The sequence below is a fragment of the Diceros bicornis genome, chromosome 14, assembly GCF_020826845.1.
Source record: "Diceros bicornis minor isolate mBicDic1 chromosome 14, mDicBic1.mat.cur, whole genome shotgun sequence".
Classification (NCBI taxonomy): Eukaryota; Metazoa; Chordata; class Mammalia; order Perissodactyla; family Rhinocerotidae; genus Diceros; species Diceros bicornis.
The window spans coordinates 61358142-61372082 of NC_080753.1; the positions used below are offsets into that span (position 1 = coordinate 61358142).

At 42.4% G+C, this 13941-nt stretch overlaps 1 protein-coding gene across 4 annotated transcripts in view; it reads right to left on the minus strand.

The window, feature by feature from the left end:
• Positions 1-13941, minus strand: part of CDYL (chromodomain Y like) — a 183690-nt gene that overhangs the window by 20319 nt on the left and 149430 nt on the right. The window lies entirely within an intron of this gene.

Here is a 13941-nt window from a genome sequence, read left to right on the forward strand (position 1 = left end):
TGAGCTAACATCCGTGCTAATCCTCCTCTTTTTGCTGAGGAAGACCGGCTCTAAGCTAACATCTATTGCCAATCCTTTTTTTTTTTTTTTTTACCCCCCAAATCCCCAGTAGATAGTTGTATGTCATAGTTGCACATCCTTCTAGTTGCTGTATGTGGGACGTGGCCTCAGCATGGCCGGAGAAGCGGTGCCTTGGTGCACGCCCGGGATCCGAACCCGGGCCGCAAGCAGCGGAGTGAGTGCACTTAACCGCTAAGCCACGGGGCTGGCCCAGGAAAGTCTACTTTTAAAGGCACTTGTTTTTCTTCAAAGTCTGACAAGGAAATCACCCTCTTGCTCTATCTTGCCTAAGAAATAAAGATGGAAAGGTACTTGCTGAAAAGCTGCTACAAAATTTGAGACTTTTGAAGAATGGAGTTAAAAGAGAGAATGGGTCTCACAAGTTGAAAGAAAAAAGGAGGGCTGGCCCTGTGGCTTAGCGGTTAAGTGCACGCGGTCCGCTGCTGGCGGCCTGGGTTCCAATCCTGGGTGCGCATCGACGCACCGCTTCTCCCGCCATGCTGAGGCCGCGTCCCACATACAGCAACTAGAAGGATGTTCAGCTATGACATACAACTATCTACTGGGGCTTTGAGGGAAAAATAAATAAATAAAATTAAAAAAAAAAAAAAGAAAAAAGGAAATTGATTCAATCGACTTGTACGACAGGCGATGCACCCATCTATTTCTAGTGGTCTATGGAGTGGGGCCACAGCCACCACTGCAGACACTGCCCCCTCGTGGGGCACTCGAGACGCTCAGGGGTTCTTTCTTCTGATGCCCTGGGACGTGACTACTTACATTGTCTGTCCACTGATCCTAGTTCTATGTTTTCAAATAGCCTTTTAAATAGCTGAAGACAGCTCTCTTTCCTGCCACATAAAACGTTCCGCTAACTTTCCCTCCTGTGTCAGCTCCTCAACATCAACCTGGTTGCTGTATTTCAATCAGTCTTAAAGATATGGTCTCCTGAACTTAACATTTCTCATTATATAAAGTCAAGAGTTTCATTTAATACTTTCCTAGAGTTACCAAGATATGTCAGGGTAAGAATCCAAGTATTAAGGTAAATAATTATCCTATTTATATGAATTGTCTAAGTACTGTCTAAGCTGGTAATGAATGTACAGAGCCTTCGCGTAGGGGAAGAAAGGGAAAGAAATGTAAGCAAACTGGATTAGGCTTTGCTAATAAAATTAGCAATGACAGAAGTTTTCTGAGGGGAAGAACATGATTAATTATGGGTCAGAAATATTTCTTCTAAAGTGAAAGAAAATAAGCCAAAGCCACCAGAAAAGATTCATGAAAGGACATTTAGAGAAGTCAATCGTCTTGGTCAAACAATTTGACTTTCATTTAATTGGCAGAAATATTTTGGAGGGTTTTTTAAAAATAAATTCAATTTTTTGAAATTTTGGAAGGTTATAATACACATATATGGCTCAAGAATCTAAAAATATAAAAAGATACACGGCCAAAGGCCTCCCACCACCCCAACCCCCCAATTTTCCCAGTACCCCTGACCCTCCAGTTAGCCACAGTTCTGGTTTCCAGGGATCCTTCCAGAGTGTCTTTATGTATAATACAAGCAAATAAGGATATAAATGTTTCTCCTTCACCACCTCCCCCTTTTAACAAACACAAATGGTAGTATACCAAATATAGTGTTTTGTTATATTTGACAGTATCTTAGAAATTGTTGTCTATCAGGTCATAGCTTCCTTATTCTTTTGTAAGACTGCACAGCAGTCCACTGAATGGATGCTCTATAATTCATTTACCAATCCACACTGCAATAAACACTGATATTCAGTGATTTTTTTGATATTAACAATGCTGTAATGCATAACCTTGGCTTATGTCTTTCCAATGCCGGCAAATCTATAGGATAAGTTTCTAAAGGATTTGTAACCTGGAGTATTTCTAACTGAAAGAGCATTTGATAAGCTGTTACCAGTAAGACAGCGTGTTGCTGAATCCTTCTGAGGAAGCTAGCAAGGATCCTTTCTCTTTCTTTGAACCTTCAACTTCTCCTCTATCAGATCCTTCCCCCATCTGTGTTTAAAAACGTTCTTCAATCTCTTTTACTCTCAGAAACCCCCTCTACTCTGCTCTTCTTCTCAGCACTGCCCTCTATTCTCGTGTCCATCATAGGCTCACCTGGTCTATACTTGCTGTCTCCACTTTTCCCTCTGTGCATCATTCCTCAACCCACTCCAATCTGGAGCTAGAGTCAACATGACCAGATAACTTCTCAGGTATAGAGAAACAGATCATGAATAATTCTGAACCATTGAGCCTGGGTGCCTAGGTGAGAGGGGGCATCCACAAGGGAGTTTGATGTAGCTGGAGGAGAAGTGAGGAACAGAAACTTGGTTTGATCCATGGTGATTATTCAGGTGAAGATGCTACAGAGCCCAGAAGTGGGGCCTGAGAAGTCAAGGTTGGAGATAAGTACTTGGGAGCTCGTGCCCAGAAATGATGGTTGAACTGAGAAGTAAGAACACCAAAGGGAAGAGCAAGTGAGCAAGCCTGCTGGGGAGCACTGGGCCAGGAGGCAGGAGAGGAGGAGGAAGGCAATCATAGGCTTCCCCACAGGACGGAGAGAATGCCATGGCAATGAGCATGCATCAACAGAGGCATATGCCACAGAGAGGTGGAGGAGAATGGAGAAGAGGTAATGGGAGGGGAGATTAGAGGCCATCAATAAACTCAAGCAAGTTGTTTTATGGAACACAGAGATACAATTGCAGGTGAGAGGACAATGATATTTAGATGAAGCGTGACAATCACGATTTTCCTGCCTGAAGAGATCACATCAGGACTGAGCCCATGCAGAGGCAAGCCGGGAGGCCACACGACTCGAAGGTGAAGAGTGATGTGACAAAGGGACATGAGTGGAGACAGGCTGGAGGCTCCAGCATTCTCAGGAGGAGGGCGTTCTTGCAGACCACACATGCCAGTGTGCTAACAACGACAAGTGAGAGCTGTTTGGGTCTTTAAGAGTTACTAACCCTGAACTGAATTTGTAACTGGTGCTGTATTAAAGCACAAGAAGAACGACTCTGGCAATATGGGAGGAGTGTTGAGTGCTGGGAGCTGCCTTGCACCGGGACAAAGCCCGGTGGTTTTGGATTAGCCCCTTCCATTCTCGAACTGCTCTTGCTTCTCACAGTGTCTTTTCTTTTCCTACTTACACGTCACACATTCCTGAGCTCTCCAAGCAGTTTTCCTGGTGGCTTCCTTCCAAAGAAGCAGGATTTCTAGGCTCTGGGGTCCATGTAGCCTTTACATGTGAGCTCCAGAAAAAGGCCAACATTTTCTTTGAGGCAACAGGTCCTATGGAGCTATCCATGGTTCTCCAAATTTAGAAAGGGGATTCATGCTGGCTCACGGTGCCCAGGACTGCTGAAACTCGGCCTTCCTCTTCCTGTTAAAACTGTATTAACTCACTGGTGCCATTACAGTCCCTGCTGATGTCAGACTCTGTGATCTTGCCAGTGCCTCGACCCACCACACCCATCCCAATATGACTCCTGGGACTCTTGGTTATCCACCTATGGGGCCACGTGACATCTAACTTGTGCCCTATTTAGGTAGAGCAGTCTTCATTGCAGGATTGAGTCTCAGAATCACAGACTGCCAGCAATGACTAGGTCTCCCCCATCATTTATGCCGCTTGGCCCCTCACTCATGACAATCCAGTTCTTTCACCGTCCAGGTCTGGGCTCACCTCAGGGCCTTTGTACCTACTCTTCCCTCTGCCTAGAAATATCCTTGCCCTAGAGCTTCAAATGGCTGTTTCTTCTGCTCATCTGGATGGCAGCTCAAATGTTACCTCCTCAGATAAGCCTTCTTGGACCACCCTATCCAATGGGGGCCCCACCCCATCACCATTTCCCCAGTTTGTTTTCTTGGTAGTACTCCTCACCAAAGTTAGTTCTTTCCCATTTGATTTTTATTTATAGTATATGTTGTCATTGTACTCCACGAGGCTCTGTTAGATAGGGGGTCCCTGTCTGTCGCATTCACTAACGTAGCCCCAGTGCTCAGAACACTCAATAAATATTTATTGAATAAACGAATGGAAGGGACCCTAAAGTCCCTTTAGTCCAGCTCCCACTACTTAGAGATGAGAAGGTAAGGGGTCCCCGAATGTCACACAGCTGATTACCTTGTGCCAACGTGGGGACAGTAATTTAGAGCAGAATCAACTGCTAATGACTAAACTAAAAGGTAAACACTGAGATTCAGGAAAAAACACCCCATAACGTAAACTGTGAAAGTGTGACTCACTAGACCAACAGCTCCGATTAAAACAGAAGCAGAAGCTGTCTCAGTGAACTGACGGCTCCTTAAGGTCTGGATTCAGAGACTACTACATGCTTTACAAGGACTGACTTGGCATTAAATTCAGCTAGGAAAAACCCCATTTTAATGCCCCTCCTAATAAATGGTTTTCTTTTTAACATGCTTGAGAGCAAAAAAGATACCCTCAAACATTATTGTTAACCTGTTAAAATTCACTGTTTCAAAAAGCATGTCTCTCTAGAAAGGAAAAGTGCCTTCTGCTTCCAACCATAAGAGAGAAACAGTATCTAGATTTCCTCACTTGCCAGTGAGAACTGAAAACTGAACAAAATCCATGAAACAACTGTCTCAGATCCCAGGCAACAGGCCTTGCAGAACCACGTTCCCAGCGTGAAGGGGAAGAGACAGGCTGAGCCCAGCAATCCACCGGGCTTTCTGCTGGAGGCCGTTTCCACTCGGCAGGTGCAGGGAGGGGAACCCAGACACAGCCCGGCCCAAAGCCTGAACCGAGAACACAGATTGAGGAGAGGAGGCCCAGGAGGCTATAATTTGTGCGGCAGGGTATCAAAAAGGAGGGAGCTACAGAGAAAGTCCCAGAACTGCCTAGGGATCCTCTTGAGTCTTTGTTGAAACACCAGTCTGAGCATGCATAGGGTGACCCTCCATAAGACTTGGCAGAGAACAACTGTTGAGGAAAGAACAATTACCCGTAAACCGAATAACTGCCAGCATTCACATAGGGTAGAGAGTCCTCACCAGCCCGAGTGAAGAGACTTCCCTGAATACACGGAGCATTGGGCAGAAAGCCCAGAACAGGCACACCTTAGCAGTGGAACTAACCTAGCTCTAGAATAAAGGATGCTCTAGAACTGCACTAACAAAGCTTAAAAATAATCCTTGAAAGAATCAAACCAATATGCAAGTAACAATTGGCTGCCAGAACAAACCCAACACTTTTAAAAGCATACAACGAAATCCAGCACCCCAAAATGTAAGTCACAACATTTAGCAACCAAAAATTACTAGACATGCAAAGAAACAGGGAAGTAGGACTCATGATCGGTATTAAATCAGTTAATAGAGATTTAAAATTGAGAGATGACAGAATTAACAGAAAAGGAAATGTCTAAAACTGTTATAAGTAACTTCAATGTGCTCAAGGCTTTAAAGGGATAATATGAAAATACAAAGAAACAGAAGATCAGAAACAAAAATTGCATTGGATATGTTTACCAGATCAGATACGACCAAAGAAAAGATCAGAGAACGTGAAGACATATTAATAGATTCTACCCAAAATGAAGCACAGAGAGAAAAGAGAAAGGACCATGCGTGAAGCCCAAGTGCCCCACTGGATGATACCAAGCAGCCTAGCATGTGTGTAATGTGAGTCCGAGAAAGGGACTCACATTACACACACGTGTGTGTGTGTGCTCAAAAAATATCTGCGGAAATAATGGCTGAAAGTTTTCCGTATTTGAGGAAAACCAGAAGCCTACAGACCCAAAATGCTTAACAAATACCAATCAGGATAAACACACAAAAAAACTAAACGAAGGCACATCATAATCTGCTGAAAGCTAGTGATAAAAAATCTCCAAAGCAGGGAGAGAAAAAGAACTAACAGATAGCACATAAGAACAACTGTGTTATCTATCTTTGAAAGTATACAAGACAGAAGAAAAGGAATGGCATCTTCAAATCCACGAAGTAAAAAACACGTCAACTCAGACATACAGCACATATGCAACATAAATGTCCTTTAGAAACAAAGAGAAATAAAAACTTTTCCAGACAAAAGCTGAGAGAATTTCTGGCCAGCAGACCTGCACTATAAGAAATGTTAATGGAAGTTCTTGGGGCAAAATGCCATCAGACAGCTTGGATGTATATAAAGGAATGAAGAACAGCAGAACTGGCAAAAAGATAGGTCAAAATGAACCTGCACAGACCATATTAACTTTAATTAACTACAAGTGGAAGGTAGTAAATGACTGATCTCGCCACAGAAAGCCCCCTTCCCTGCTTTCACACCAGCCTAACGACGAAGAATAAAACCCACTTTGTATATACTGTGCAAATCACCTTGCCACAGCTTCAGGAAACTGACATCTTTCTGGAAAAATATGAATTCCCAAGACTGATCTCTGACACAGTAAAAACAAAAAGAGAAAAATAACCGAGGAAAGATAAAAGTAAAGTTATTAAAGAAGTAGCTTTGAAAACCATTTTGGGGTTAGGCAAGGTAAGGAACAGCTGACGACATTACTGACAGTTTCAGAGCACCCAGAAAAGAAGGAAATCTACCAAATTCATTTTGTGAAGATAATTTAACTCTGATGTCAGAACTTGACATAGATGACACAAAACAAAACCACACACCAATTTTACCTATCACAATCCCATTTTATTAACATCAGATTGTAAAGCTATCTATCTTTCTCAATTTTAATTCCCACAGACTTCCAATCACAATCTCAATGCTTAAGATTTAGCTGGAAGACAAGCTAAGAAATTTTTGAAACGAATAATATGTGAAATATACTTTGCTAGTTATTTATTATGTAACTACATTAAGGGCATGGATCTAGTACAGGGAAAAATGATCTACCAGAATGAGTCTAGGAACAGCTCCTACAATGACAATATATACATAACAAATCAATATACGTCAGTATGGACCACTAACAAGTGGCAATGAAAAACTGGGTAGTTAATTTTCTTAAAAAAGAAAAAAAAAAAAAAAGACACACACACACACAAAGGATGCGCACGGAAAATTCATATGATGTTATAATAACACCACCAAAATGTGAAAAATTGATCTCGCAAGTAAAAATCAAAACAATCCTTTCTACCTTTAGATTAGGAAAACTTTTTAAATACGGCAATTAAATCAGGGCTGGTGAAGAGCACACACACACAAACTGGAACATTTCTAAGAGCAATTCTGTAACGTGTCAATCAACCCCTGCTCTTGTAAATTCTACTTTTAGAATTCTACTCCTAACAAAAGGAAAAAAAATTATATGAGGACATGTTTTCACATACAAAAGGTATTCAAATAACTTTACTTTTAAAATGGAAAAATTGTAAAGAGCCCTTAATTTAATCATAAAGAGGGGGCCGGCGCCGTGGTGCAGCGGTTAAGTGAGCACGCTCCACTTTGGTGGCCCGGGGTTCACAGGTTCGGATCCCGGGCGCACACTGATGCACCGCTGCTCAGGCCGTGCTGTGGCGGCATCCCATATAAAATAGAGGAGGATGGGCACGGATGTTAGCCCAGGGCCAGTCTTCCTCAGCAAAAAAAAAAGGAGGACTGGCAATGGATGTTAGCTCAGGGTTGATCTTCCTCACAAAAAAAACAAAACAAAACAAAAATAAGGAAATGGTTAAACAACTTGGGGGGACATCCACCTCACACATATTAAACAGCCATTGTCATGATGTTTATGAAGATTTTTAAAATACAGGTCAATAATTGCATCATAGCAGCTACCATCTATATTACATGTTACATATGCCAAGCTCTTAACATAAATAATCTAACTTAAATCCATACAGGACACCTGAAAGCTGGGTTGTGTCTGCAGATCTGATCCCAAACTTGTGTTCTTTTACTTTGTGACCCCCAAATTATACATGAAAGAAATGAAAATGAAAGATAACAAAGGTATATATAGTGTAATCAACAATGTTTACATGTGAGTTTATTAGAAACGTAAATTCATAAAAATGTTAATAATGGCTCTTGGTGATAGAGATATGGGTCATTCTTATATTGTTCGTATTTTGTAAATTTCTACAACATATTACCGACATAATCAGGGTAGAACCACTTGAAAACAGACTATAGCATCCAAAATCCAGCCAAAAATTTCCAGGATATTATTTTTAAATATGTAAAGATTTAATTGGTTTTTTTCTGAGTGCATTTTAGTTACGGTTGTTTAATCAAAAGTTGGTAGGTTTAATATGCTGTCAAGGCAGTATGGGTCTCAACAGCAAGAGAAGTTCAAAAGCAGTTTTTAACCGTCTTGGATATTCATGGCCCTTCCTTTCTTCAGTCTAAAGTCAGAGAGCAAGCAGCATGGTGTCTACAGAATCATTAACCCCCTTTACAGAGTTTAACATTTCAAAACATTGTTATCCACACCTACTGAACCCAGTCCTCTTTAACTGTACAAAAGCCCACCATTTTATTCAAATTATATAATCTGTAAATTGAATTCATTAACAGAAAACTTTTCAAATGAACGTGGAAGGTAGGCTTTAAACACCAGTATCTCATTTTTCCCATAACATATTAAAAGAATCCTTTATAAATAATTATAAAAATCTGTTTGCTCCACCTCCTTCAATTACAGTTCGCTATCCAAAGGGACCTCTGGATTTAAGGCTAGATATGCTCATTCTTAGCTGTCTTCAAAAAAAACATTAACATGCTGTCAGTGTTGCTAAAATGTTTTGCCCCAACACAACAGATATACTAGGAACAATGCGAGCACACTGCAAATTTCACATGTGTTTATGCCTGATTTTGTCTGAAGAAAGTTGGTGAACACACCACCACACTCAGGTGAATCTAGCTAGGCAGGAATACACAAAACACACACCTCCAACAGCCACCCCATCCACAGCGGGTGTTACAGCTGTGTGACTTCAGAACCCCCCTGCACCACTTCACAATACCCCACGATAACTCTCCTGACACCCACTGCCACCAGCAAACTGCAGGCCTTTTTCAACATGAAGTGCCACATTTATGTTTTCCTTAACCATTATTTAACATATCAAACTGTGCTACTGTTTGTATTACGGTCCTATCTTACTTCTAAATGTGCCAACACAAAGTTTTTGAGTGCTGGGCTGCTACCTTATTTCTCCCATAAGCCCGGTGGTTTTACTGCACGATTTTGCACAGTGTGGTGATTTTTAGGAATGTGTTATGTCGCACTATAGCAGAACTCGCTGTTAAGTCTTCTTTCCATTGCTCAGTATCAGTCATTCTTTTGGCCTGATTCAAGAAAGAATTTATTCACAGCCACATTTTAGACTTGGCCCTAAAAATAAAACCATCTAACGAACGATTTGCTTCAAGAGGCCATACATAAACCAGTCACAACTGCTCAATGGGGAATGAGGATGGAAATGTTTACGATCAAACCCCACATTCTGAGAGAGCTTGGTTTCTCATCAGGCAAATCCTTCCAGGAGGAACTTCCTAATGTCAAAGCAGGGGCTCCACCCAAACCCCACTGCAAAGTGCCTAGACACTGCTGTGAAGTCCAGGTGAGGAATCAGAACAGTGGGCTTCCATAGCAAAGGCCCCTGAGGCTTCTCGAAGCTGAATGAAGATTCTCCAACAACTGGAGAGAGCAAAGTATTATGTGTTTAGTCCCAAATCTTTATCTCTACTCACAAATCTGTCGTTAGAGTTTCAGGCTCACTTTCAAGTTGATTATATCTCTTTTTGTTTCAAAGATCAACATCTACCATACAATCCTCCCTAGGAGACCTATGCTTTATAACAGCAATGGTACCTCAAACACAATTCCATCAAACCTTGAGGTACTGAGGAAATTCCTCCTCAACCCTTCAGATCACGTCACTGGCCAAAGACACATCTTCCTTGGACATCAATTAGGAGGAACATCCAGTCCCCAAGTGTCACCCTGCAGGAGAGTTAGAAGGAGGGTACAAACAGTTTCTAGAATCTGCCAACACGTGTTGCCCCATGACTCCAAGCCCACCTAGACTCTCCCTGGAAGGCCCCTCAGGATTACCTCCCCCCAGGCTGGCTCCCCCACCACTGGTTAGATGTGCCCAAGGACCACCTGCAGCTCTGGATTTTGGATTCAGAAACCAAGTGCAAGTCCATTTTTACATCACCACTGAATGCCGTGCTTGGGGGTGCTTTATTTTTGTACATTGTCAGGACAAACCCAGTAAAATAGCCACTTAAGACCCTGAGCCTCTTCATCATACACATTTAATGTAACTAAAGTGAAATATAAGAAACTTTATTATTAAGAATGCGTCTGGCCAATTTCTGCTGTACAAACACATCTTCCCTGTCCTGCCCAAACCCAATGCTTGGCTATGAGGCGATAGATCCCTCCTCCCCACCCCTGCCCCCAACCACATGTTCTAGTCATTAGGTACTGCTGCTTCAGCCTCTGGACCCCAAAGGTGGCAGAAGTAGCACAGCAAACGAGAATGAAGGCCAGACTGCCTTGGTGATCAGCACCACGCTTCCCATGAACGTGCTGGAAACTGTAACAATGTTCTGCCAGATCAGCCAGTTGCCCAGGCCACACAAAACTGCCAGTCACTCCAAAACACAAATGCCTGAGCAGTCTCCTTCCTATTCCAGCTGCTCTAGCAACTGCTGTCCATGCTGGGTCTAGATTAGACAGTCCTTCTCTTCCAGTCATTTCAATATGGGTACACTACGCTGAGTCTGACCATCAACTCTGGGGTTCTGTCTAGGGGTGGATGAGTGGGTGGGTGCTGTGTTCTCTCTCCCTATTCTACACAACAGTGCTTTTCAAGCTCTGGGACACAAAATCAATTTTGTGGATACCTATCAGTATTTACTTAAAACAGAACAGACCAGGAGCAACTAGAGACTATCACATATCAGTACTCTGGGCCACTACATAAAATGTGTCTTACTCTGGGTTGCACAGGAGAAGTTTGAGAACACTGCTTTAGACCTGAGCACCTGTGCAGACAGTGCCCATCTTGTGAGAAAGCTTGAACCATGCTTCTGGGCAAAACCCACAGAAGGGGCTCCCCTGATGGCCCCACCCTGGACTCGGTATTGCCTGTTGAAGCCTCTGGGCACTTGGCACATTGGGCTGTGAAGAGCTGACTTTCCTGAGGAGGACACCTCTGTGGCTGTACCTCAGCTGAGCATCTGACACTTGGGATACATCTGATAAATAATAAACCTGAGATTTAGTGCTCACTGATCCGATCCGCATGCCTTCTACTTCTCAACAGCATCATCAAGGTCTCCCAGCCCTGGCTCACTGCCACCCTGGGAGGCAGGTGGTTTTAGGGGTGAGCAGGACGCCGGGTCACTGTCCTGACTCTATGGCTAGAGATCCATGGGGTCACGGGCCTCTGGGGTGGTCACACCCCCCTCACTTGGCATGCAAAGGGACACATGCATAACTGCTGCCCTGCACGCTCACATCCAATGCATTAACCCCTTCGTTAGCCCGGCTTCTGCACTGTTCTCTTAATTCACTTGGTTTTCACAGTCATTTTTCTAGATCTTGACTACTCGACCAGCCTCACTGCTTCTCTGGCTTCTAGTTTTGCTACTGCACACTGGCCACGACCAACTTCACGGCCACAATAGCTTTCCTCAAACCTTTTATTCAAGTATTATCCCTATAAAACAAGAACCAAAAAAACCCAACTTACATCAATACTTACCAGGTGAATAATTAGGGTTTTCCATAAGTTGGGTCTCTTCTGCATCTCTGGCATCATCTCCTTAGAATTACTCAGGCACTCTACCCCAGGCTCCAGGCATGACCATGTGCACCCCAACACCTAATGGGAGCTAAGCGTGCCGAGCCTGGGCGAGGGGGCTCCCAGCACTGTGCACGAGTGGCTGCTGGCACAGTAGGAAAAACACACTGCAAACAACTCACTCTTTGCAGAGCAAAAGAACGCCTAAGAATGGAGGCTGCACAAAAGCCATTTTAGTTCATAAAGCATATGAATAATTCCTTGAAACCACTAAATTCATGAATGCTAGAAATATACTGAAGGCAGATGAGTGGAAAATTGTGAAATGAATTAGTTAGAAACCTGAGAGTACACAGAATTAGGAAGTATTTTGAAAATCAACAGAAAAAAGAACATACGCAGTGGTTTTTTCAATTAAAACTATTGTTTAATAACTAACTTTCCAGAAAACCAATCTAAAAATATTAAGTATGAAAAAACATTGAAGAGACTTAAAAACAAAAAATACTATTTTGAGATAAAAAGAAACTCGCAATTAATGAGACTATGTATCTTTAAATAAACTTTGAATAATTAATTATAATTTCCTAAAACCTATGTAAGATCACCCAATTAAATCAAAGAATTATGAACCAAGAGATATATAATAATGTAATATTTGATATGTGAGGTGCCCTGTTTTGCCATCTATAGCAGGGGCAACCTGACTGCACAACAGAATCACTGGGTGGCTTTTTAAACAATGCTCCTTGGGCTACATTCCCAGCTCCCTGGGGTTTCTGGGAGGTAGCGCAGGCACGTTTCCCCTGTGGTTCTTATGCACGCGGAAGGCTGAAGAACACAGTTCTGGGGTACATGGGTTGGGTATCTTTCACTAACGCAGCACACCTATGGTCTGAAAGAGGATATTCAGGGTAACCCAAAGGAAAAAGCTTAAGAGAGAAGACTGAGGCTAGATTAGCAGTAACATTTCCTCCAAATCAGAAGGACCAAATCAGAAGGAGGGTCATTAAAATCCAAATAATTGAAACAGATAAAGAAAGAAATGAAAAAAGAAAAAGAATATGTCACACAAGAAGTAAAGAACACTGGAAAGAGTATAGGGAGATGCTAAAACAGATAAAGCAGAGTTTTAGAAAGGTAGAGAAATCTGAAATACTCAAAAATATTCAACATAATTGCTTTTCTCCAATAATAAATTTAGCAAGTAAATAAAAACTCAGGGTCTGGGAACCAGCAGAGAGTTTTGAAGTGCTGGTTGACATTGACAAGATCGTACTGCTCCCTTCTTTAAAAACTGCAGTCAAGGAAACACACTCATAATTTCACAGTTAGCCTCAAATGTGGAAAGAGTTTTAACGGTTGGTTCTTGTATTACCTGTATTTATAATTTTTCACAGTTAGTATCATTCAGGAAAGTAAAAATTTCTTCATTCTTATTAATCATCTTCCCTCAGAATGGACTTCCCATTCACTGACAACTCTTGCTAACATTTTTTCTTATTCTTCATCAAAAGCAAGCGAGGAAATCCCAGTGATCAGTCACACGAGTTTCTCAGAGGAGGTAATCAGAGGTCAGAGACACGGGGGCAAGGGGGCAGCAACTAATCTCCAGGGCTCCTCAGCACGGCACCGGCATTTCACTAAATCTCCATTTACATGATGGAAACCCAAGGTCCAGAGAGCTTAACCGCCTCGGGCCTGAGGTGACTGAGCGGAGAGGGCACCAGGCTCAGATCAGAGGGAGGTCCACTAGATGCAACAATGCTCTCTCCACCACACGCAGCTGCCTGCTGCTGCAGCAAAGACATGCACACATGAAAAGCTAAAGAGCAAAAGGTCAGTGATGTGAAAATGAGTGCTTAGTGACAAGAAATGTCTTCAAAAAGGTGTGGAACATTTGCAGGTAATGTTGCTGAAGATTTCATAGAGTTGGATTTTAACTGGCTCTCAAGTACTTTCGCATATAGTAGGTGCTCAACAAATATTTGCTGAAGATAACTGGTAAAAAATAGATTATGGTATATTAGGGTACTACGCCATTAGCAAAGAAATGGAGATCTAGATATATGTTCAGGGGCCTCTGATCAAGGTTTACCATTA